Below are 9,680 nucleotides of genomic sequence, written 5' to 3'. Positions count from 1 at the left end.
CACATCTCCAATGCTCCACCATAGGAACCCATCTCCAATGCTCCACCAAAGGAACCCCTCCAATACTCCACCAAGAAGCTCTTCCAGTGATCCACCAAGAAGCTCTTCCAGTGCTCCACCAAGAAGCTCTTCCAGTGCTCCACCAAGAAGCTCTTCCAGTGCTCCACCAAGAAGCTCTTCCAGTGCTCCACCAAGAAGCCCTTCCACCAAGGAACCCTAACAACAAGATCCACTAAGGACTACCACGAATTGGTGAACTTTCTCTCGGCAGAATGATAGATCGGGGTCTCCTCCACCACCTCACAAAGTATGAGCAAGATTGGTTGGGTGGGTGAGGAGATCCCTTCAATTTTGAGCTCAGCAACAATGGAGGAGAGAGGGAGAGAAGGGCTAGGGCTGGGTGGAGAAGAAGGGCCCTTTATATAGGTCCCTCCAAATCTAACCGTTGCCCTCTGTTTTTGCCTAAGCGGTACTACCGCTCCTAGAAGCGGTACTACCGCTCTGAGTTCGAATTCCCCACTGAACTTGTCCACGTGGACACATTGCGGTACTACCGCTCGCGGTACCGCTTGCGGTACCGCAATAGGGTCCAGACCTTACTGGATACCAAGCGGTACCCGAGCGGTACCAGAGCGGTACTACCGTAACGCGTTACGGTACTTCGCGCGGTACCGTGGGCGGTACTACCGCCCTCAAGCGGTACTACCGCTCCAGGTACCGTGAAGGTACCGCAACGTATACTGTGGGACAATTCCATGTGCAAGTCTCGGAGCGGTATCGCGGGCGGTACCAGTAGGGGTAGCGGTACTACCGCTGCTGGTACCGGTAGTACCGCTATGGCTAAAACAGCTTTCCTCTCTTCCTCTCCTACCAAGTCACCTCACGACACACACGCAAAACCAGAAACCCTATGAGCTACACTTCGGTCTTCTGATCATAATGTGCTCAGCGAGAGTACCGTGCATCTTGCAAACCTAACAATGAAAAACTTTGTGCACGGTTAGAATTGTTCGAGTGTTGTTATCAAACACACAAAACACGGGATATGGATCTTGCTCTTACAATCTCCCCCTTTTTGGTGTTTGATGACAACACACGAATTTGCAATAAATCATAGGATATTATGATAAGAAATTTTGGTTTGCAAGTATAGGCGAAGCTCCCCCTAGATGTGTGCATATTTAGAATATGCATTTGTATACAAATGCACACATCCTAGAGAGAACTCCCCCTAAATTTCACAAACCAAGCACAAGTGCTAAGATGATCATATGACAAGATAATGTAGCACGAGTACACTATAGAGGCAAGAATATGTGTATATAGGGAAGTTTGGGTGAACCTTTTCATACCTTTGCCTTGAGAAAAACCCAAACTCACCATACTAATAAGTGCCACCACCATAATAATAAGTGCCTCCATAGGAATGATATGATATGGCCAATCAAAGGGTAAATAATGGAGACCAATGACCATAAAGCTACGCACGATTAAGTCTTAATACAAACGGGGGGTCGGGAGACCCATGAATAGAGTAGCAAACACATACGAATAAGTTCCAAATAACTAGTGGAAAGTGTTGATGCCAAGGCCGAAAGAACCAAAACGAAGTCACCAAGCCCTTGGCATCCCCATGCAAATTCCCGTCCTAATAGATCAGCTTCTCCCCCTTTGGCATTGAGACACCAAAAAGGGAGAAGGAGCATACTAGCGTCCCAAGGGAATCACTCGTCGTCGTCATCCTCCTCGTCATCCTCCTCCTCGTCATCATCACCCTCATCGTCATCACCTCCATCCTCGATGTCCTCCTCCTCTTCATCCTCATACTCTTCCTCTTGGGCAAGTCCTTTGCCATGAGGTGGCTCGGGGATGGACTCCTCGGAGCTAGACCAAACAAGCTTTGATTTCCACTCACCGGGAGGAGTGATGTTGTCCTCGGAGCCCTCGGAGACCGGGAGTTGCATGTGCCTCATCATCGCCTTTTGGCGTTGGCGGATCTTCTTGGTGTCGTGATGGGCTTGGTACATCCTATCCTCAAGGTCCCTCTTGAAGCAAAAGGACTTCTTGAGGCGAGCGGTGAGCTTGGCGAAGAGGCCCTTTTGCTTGATGGAGTTGGGCACATAGTCGGAGTCGTCGCTGTCGGCATCATCTTCGTCCTTGTCCCTTGGAGCTCCTTTGCCAAATCTCGGAAGGTCATGGTCCTTGACAAGAGGACTCTTCTCCTTATGAATGGTGACATTGGGGCGGCATTGCGCTAGAAGATCTCCGCGGCCTTCTTGATCCCACTTGTGACAAATGAGCCTCATGAGATAGGGAGCGTACTGAGGAAGCTTGCGGAGGAAGGCACAATCACGCATCTCATGCCAAATGTAGTCCATGATGTCCAGTTGCTTGCCACGGCCCCTCAACTGATGTGTGCGCACAAGGAGATTCACAAGGAATCCGTGCACCTCGTCGTGGTTGGTATGCTTGGGGTTGATGGTGCTGCGGTAGATGCGGTTCATGATGTCATAGACCAGCAGGAGTCGCTTGGTGCTGCCACACAACATCCTCCCTCGAATGTAGAGGTCAGCCATCTTCTCTTTGGCCATGGGCTTGGCTTGGAGATGAATGCGGAAGTGGCTGGAGTCGTCTTCGGGGAGCTCATAGCCAAGGCAATGAGCAAAGTCTTGCCATGTGGCCTCCATCACATGCTCCTTGGTCATCCACTTCAAGGAGCGAAAGCCTCCTTCATCCTCAAGAAAGACCACGGTGGCATAGAATTGGCAAATCACCTCCCGGGAGAAATCCTGAGAGAATGTCATGATAGGAATGAGACCTTGTTCTTCACATATCTCCAGAGCTTCTCCAAAGTAGTCGAGGTCGGAGCGGAGCTTGTCCATGCTTATGGAGTATTGGGGGCAACACTTGAACTCTTTGGCCCCATAGACCTCGTAGTAGATCTTCTCTTGATTGATATGATGAAAGTAGGCATTGGGGCATTGGCGAGCATTTCTTGGGAGCAAATAAGGATTGGCTCCCCGCACCTCCAAGAATTGGCATTTCTTCACATCGAGCATTGACTTCTGAGGTCCCCTTGCCCCTGCTGCTGCGTCTCTCTATCTCTTGGTGGTCCTTGCTGGCATGATTTCCTCTTGTTCATCCTCGCGATGACGACGAGAGGATGGCTTAACCTTGCCACCACGGGTCTTTGGTGCACCTGTGAACATCAGAGGTTTGGCAGGGAATAGGGGATAAGTGCACAAGCCTAGAAATTAAAGATCAAAATGAACACTAACAAGCAACATTGGTGACTCAATAAAGAGCGGTAGTGTCGCAATTTCAACCGGTAGTGCCGCTTGGACCGGTAGTACCGTCCAGAAATGAGCGGTACTACCGCTCAAGCTCGCACAGCCAGATTCAGATTGGTTCATGGTAAAATCGACTCTCTAGAGTCACACATTGTTGCTAGCTAGTATCCTCACACATGAATAGCTTCCAAGAGTGCTTCTCCACCACAAATCTCCAACAAACCCTAGCATATGCATCTAGGGAGATCAACTCACCCTAGAGAGAGAAGTTAGGGTTCATACCGGAGGACATGGCGGAGAAGGGGTTGGGGAAGCTTCTCCACGGAGGAGATTGGGCCGATGGTGGCTGGAAAAGGAGATCGGGGCCGATCTCCTCGAGGTCTTGAGCTTGGGGAGGAGCTTTGACTTGAGGTGGAAGAGGAGTTGTGTGGATTTGGGCGAAAAACGACCCCAACCGGTACCTCAAGTCAAAACGTGCAAGCGGTAGTACCGCTCCTAGAAGCGGTAGTACCGCTTACCGATACTGGCCCGGTACTTGAAGCGGTAGTACCGTTCTGGGGATAAATGTTCAGTTTCGTCAGAGAACTGCCCCAGAGCGGTAGTACCACCCCAAGAAGCGGTAGTACCGTCCACCAAACTCACCAAACCTCAGATTTTGGTGTAGACTTGTGCTTTTAGACAGATTTGGCTCAAGAGGTAGGTAATGGCTTGGGATTAGATTACGGAACTGTTAAGGTACTACCCAACCAAGCTTGCAAGAATCAAAGCTAGAAAAGCCAAGCTTGGGTGAATCTCCCTAGAAGAAACAAAGAGGAAAGAAGAAACGACAAACAAAAACACGAAGAGAAAAAGAAAAAGAAATAAAAAAAAACAACACCTCCTCGGAGAGAAGGTTTGGTGGCCGAGGCCACCGTGTGAGAGTTTGGTAGTGTGAGGTCGCGTAGAGACCTAGGACTCACGACTACTACTCAACATGAAGCTCATAGTCACTTGATTGACGAATAGCACATGCTTTTGGGTTTCTTTGTGCATCATGGGGGGAGGGATAGCTCAATAATTTAAACCGCACTCCCCCTATCTCCATGCGTGCTTTACATCTAGACATAGGGCACAAGAGTGGTATAGGTATCCACTTATGACACAATGTCCAAATGAGAAGCCCAAGGGTAGAGAGGCAAACCTTGACGATAAACGATAGAGAGTGAGTCCATTGTCTTGTTGGGCACAATTGGGATGAATAGATCCTTGGGATTGCTATACCGTTGGATCCCATCACATCTTGCTCTTGAGAATATCTTGTGCTTTGCTAGGATTATGACGGGGTCTTGACGCATTAGCATCCCGGCGAGAGAAGATCAAAAGGATAGGTCCGTGTGAGGTTCCTTGATCATCATCAAGATTTGGGTCCTCGCCTTGACGTCATTGATGTTGATGCCAAACTTGAGGTTGTGGAAGAGGTGACTTATCACTTGGTTGTCCAAAGGAGGTGACTTGGCCTTGTGGTGTAGATGGCTCCATATAGATGGAACTTCATCCTTCCCCGGTACTCATAAAAGGTAGCGTTTGAGATTGGTGAGAGCCAACACTCATCCTTCCTATGGTAATCGGGGGAATTACATCTCCTTTCTCACAAGAAGCACTTCGCCTTCTCCAAAGAACTATCATATCTATCGAGAAGTCTCATCACTCAATACCACAAGCCTCTCAATAGACTCATACTCCATCATTATGCTTGAGTGTCTTCTTAGATTTGTCTCTCACTTCCGGCAACCCTATGAGGTTAGGGTAAGAGTATGGCTAGGAGCAAAAGATGGATTCCTTCTTTGCCAATGAAGAAATCCAAGATCTTGAGAACAAACTCCGTTCCATTGTTGCCTCTTCTTGCAAGGATTATGTCATAGAACTTGTATCGAAATTATTTGCAAAAATTGGAACCCAATAATTCAAAATAAATAAAAACAACTTTTATGTAGAATCTCCGCGTTTTTTTTGCCATTCATAGGATCTGTGTTTCATTAGAAAAGGGCCGAAATTGCATGAGCAGAAAGGCCCATTTGTAGTTATTGGGCTTCGACAGCACGAGCAAGTAGGCCGATAGCAATTACCATGTAGATGGCCGTTGGCAACCCAAAGTGAAATATTGGGCCCAACAGGGGAAGGCTGAACAATACTATTTTCTAATTGGAAGGTGGTACATGGCGTAATCCTGCCAAAAAAAAGATGGACACGGGTTGCTGAAATTTGCCCATCTGCGCCTAATATCGCCGCCGCGGCTCCGCTTCCGCCGCCGCCGCCATGCCTCGTCTCGCGTCGAGCTCGCGGTACTGCCGCGTCTCGGGCACGGGGTACCGCGGCGTCCGCGCACACCCCAAAGGTACGTATTACGCGGAGATACGTGACGGCAGCGAGCGCATCGGCCTCGGCACCTACGAGACCGCGCACGAGGCCGCGCGCGCGTACGACGCCGTGGCGTGGCGGCTCGGGCGCCCGCGATCGTCGATGAATTTCCATGACGTGTGGACGCGCCAGCAGGCCGAGGATCTCACGCCGCCGCCGTACATCGTTAGACAGGAGGAACAGCGCCGCCGCCGCGAGGCGGAGCGCCGTTTGCGCATCACCGAGCTGGACGAGCGCGCGGCGCGCGAGTGGGCGGCCCGCTTCCCCGAGGACGTTGCCGCCGAGAACGAGCACTTCCGCAGACGGAGGGCGGAGAAGGCGACGAGGCGGGCTACGAAGAAGGAGGACCGCGCACGATGGAGGGCGGAGAAGGCGAGGAAGCGTGCCTTCATCGAAGCGCAGCTCGCCGGGCCGACCACCATTGGCGAGGACGACCCCCGTTGGATTGACCTCTTCTCGTTGGATCCGGTGTCGGGCACGACACCGGACTCGTCAGATGTCGAGTTTTAGTTTAGTTTTATCGCACTACTTTGTAAAAATATGAACTACGGAGTATCTATCAAGCTAATTTTATCCTATTTTATGTCTATTTCTAGTCTTTGTTTGATCTTCTGTTTTACTACACTCTATTTTTCATTATATTCTGTTTTTGGCGCTACATTATAGCGCCTCTGAAAATATTCTGTTTCAGCCCTGCATTTGGCCGCCACAGTCTTCAGCTTCCGGTGAAGCTATTGCCGGCTCCATGCGCAGCATCAGCCCACAGCGCCAAAATATAGAGCCACTGCTGGAGTTGTTGTAATATGTTTGTCAGCAGGAGCTTACTTAATTAGTTAAAAAAGATGTTCAGCGTGGGATTCGAAAAAAAGATCTTCATGTTTTTTTCCTAGCGATCCTAGTTCGGACTTTTTATTTTGTTGGCTGGTGCATGAAGCTTGACACCTGTATTATGTGATCCTGATATGAGGATAAGAACACCTTCAGCTTGCATTGCTAATGGTGTCTACTGCAGCAGTGTCGTACCTTCAATGGAGACTGATGCAAGAGAGTTGGTACTGGTGAGTCTGCACTTGACATCATCGTGCCACCTGAAGTAGGTGGTGTATTGGGATTAGACTGATAAGCATAGCACCTTGCAAAGAACAAGATGCTGCTAGTGTTGGTTAACGTGATTTTACGCCAAAAGTCATGTATGCTCAACAGGTGCCGTACCTAGTTTGGATATTGTGTTGTTACCCTTTTGTGGTTTGGTGTTTGTCCAACAGAGAAAGCTACTCTTTTCCCGTGTAAGTGTTATTATGTGAACAAAAGTTGTGTGTACATATATATATCGGTCAGAGAACCAAGATTGCATATTCTTGCCTGGTTATAACACATAAGTCATAATAACAATTAAAGAGAAAAGGAACATTTGCCTTTGCAATGTGATTGTGCCAAGTAGATTAGACAACCAACCACAAACATTACAAGTCAACAGCCAAACGCATGCGAAAGTCCTAAGGTAAGCTCCATAATACATGTTGAAACCAAAAGCCTAGAAACCATAAGAAAGGTAGCTCCACATCACAGTTCCACGACAGCAGCATACTGATCATAAAACATATATTAAGTCAGGACAGCTGCACCACTGGGTAAGCATCCATGGGGTCTGGCTCAAGAGCGAAGACTGTGTGAATGCTGCAAAATGTGGCTCTTGCCTCACCCCACCCATACATCTTATCATGGAACCTTACCAAATCAGCATGAATCATCTTGACATAAACATAGCTCCTCTCTCCATGCTGATGGGATTGAAGAATGCGCCAGTTGCAGTGCTTCAGCTTGTCAAAGAGTATGCAGGAGATGACGAAGCATGCTGGCTGGTCTTTTGTAGTGACAATGGCTTGGAGTAGCTGGTCCTGTGAACCACCCAACTGGATCTTTAGAGCTTGAAGGACAGTCCGTGCTATATAAGCTACCGTTGCTGACTTCAGCTCAGGTTCAGGTGAATAACAGCTGACATCTTTTCCTAGAGATGTAGATCCTTCTTGATCAGATTCAGCGGAATCATCACCACTACTTACAGGTGCGTCAGGTTCTACAGAAGGCACATCAGGTACATGCACCAGTTCATAGTGAGTCGGGTGGGATAGCACCGTTTGCTGAAATCTCTACAATACCAGCTCCAGGTAGACCACCAGTCTCTATAGAGGGTAAACCACCAATATCCACTTCAGAGGATTCTCGTGGCACGACACCTTTCGCTAGAGGCTCTACCCTACCAGCTCCAGGTCCACCACCAGTCAAGATCAGTGGGCATAGTCATGACGGGTTCTACCAATACAAAACCTCCTTCGGGTGCAGGATCAGCGTGCAACTCCAGCATCGGCACCCGATTAAATCGGTCTTGACAATAGGTAAACCGTTTTGCTCCAGTTCAGAGAATTCCCGTGGCACGACACCGTTCACTAGAGGCTCTACACTAGCAGCTCCAGCTGCACCACCAGTTTCTACAGCAGGGGGTAAACCCAATCCACAACCTTCTTCATGTGGCACGATGATGCCAGGTATAGGCTCATCAGTACCAGGTCCAGCTGCATCAGTCTCCATAGACAGTTAACAAGGTGGCATCGGAGGTTTAAAAGATTGGCATGCCATTTCACCTTTGTCATCAGACAATATAGAGTTTTCTTCAACTCTATGTTTCTGCAATAATAAGCACATGAACAGAAATTAGACCAGAGCATCTAGCCATCTAACAGGGGCAGCGGCAAAACAAGCGTCGGTCCATATGTTTACCTTGTCATCTCGGGATATCGTAACACACAGATTTAGAAGTCATTTCACATAGCATCCGCTTTTTCGTTCCTTCCCCTACGTCCATCTGGAATAAGTAATACTATTGATCACATAAAACTAATTAATCAAATATATGCATATGTTGAGAAGTTTGCACGGCAAATTGTGGATTCTGCTTTTATCACCTACGAATTGTCGTTCTATATATTTACCTTGTCATCTGGGATATCAGAAGTCACAGAATGAGAAGTCATCTCACTAAGTATCAGTTTTTTCGCTCTTTCCCCTCCATCCATCTGCAATAAGAAGTACTATTGATCACATAAAGCCAATTCATTGAATATATGCATATGTTGAGAAGTTTGCACAACAAATTGTGGATTCTACATCCAATCACCAAGTAATCTCGTGAGAAATGCATGATCAAGATATGTTTCTCCCTCTTGATCGACATCTGCATCTCCATTAAGACTAATCATCATGCGATGGTGCTCTTCAGAAGAGCGCATACACTTCCAATCACCAGACAAGCAAAAAATTGTTATTATGTGAACAAAAGTTGTGTGTACATATATATCGGTCAGAGAACCAAGATTGCATATTCATTGCCTGGTTATAACACATAAGTCATAATAACAATTAAAGAGAAAAGGAACATTTGCCTTTGCAATGTGATTGTGCCAAGTAGATTAGACAACCAACCACAAACATTACAGGTCAACAGCCAAACGCATGCGAAAGTCCTAAGGTAAGCTCCATAATACATGTTGAAACCAAAAGCCTAGAAACCATAAGAAAGGTAGCTCCACATCACAGTTCCACGACAGCAGCATACTGATCATAAAACATATATTAAGTCAGGACAGCTGCACCACTGTGTAAGCATCCATGGGGTCTGGCTCAAGAGCGAAGACTGTGTGAATGGTGCAAAATGTGGCTCTTGCCTCACCCCACCCATACATCTTATCATGGAACCTTACCAAATCAGCATGAATCATCTTGACATAAACATAGCTCCTCTCTCCATGCTGATGGGATTGAAGAATGCGCCAGTTGCAGTGCTTCAGCTTGTCAAACAGTATGCAGGAGATGACGAAGCATGCTGGCTGGTCTTTTGTAGTGACAATGGCTTGGAGTACCTGGTCCTGTGAACCACCCAACTAGATCTTTAGAGCTTGAAGGACAATCCATGCTATATAAGCTACCGTTGCTGAC

The sequence above is a fragment of the Lolium perenne genome, chromosome 2 (assembly GCF_019359855.2).
Source record: "Lolium perenne isolate Kyuss_39 chromosome 2, Kyuss_2.0, whole genome shotgun sequence".
Lineage (NCBI taxonomy): Eukaryota > Viridiplantae > Streptophyta > Magnoliopsida > Poales > Poaceae > Lolium > Lolium perenne.
The sequence above is the reverse complement of the archived record's forward strand: the minus strand, read 5'-3'. Positions refer to the sequence as shown.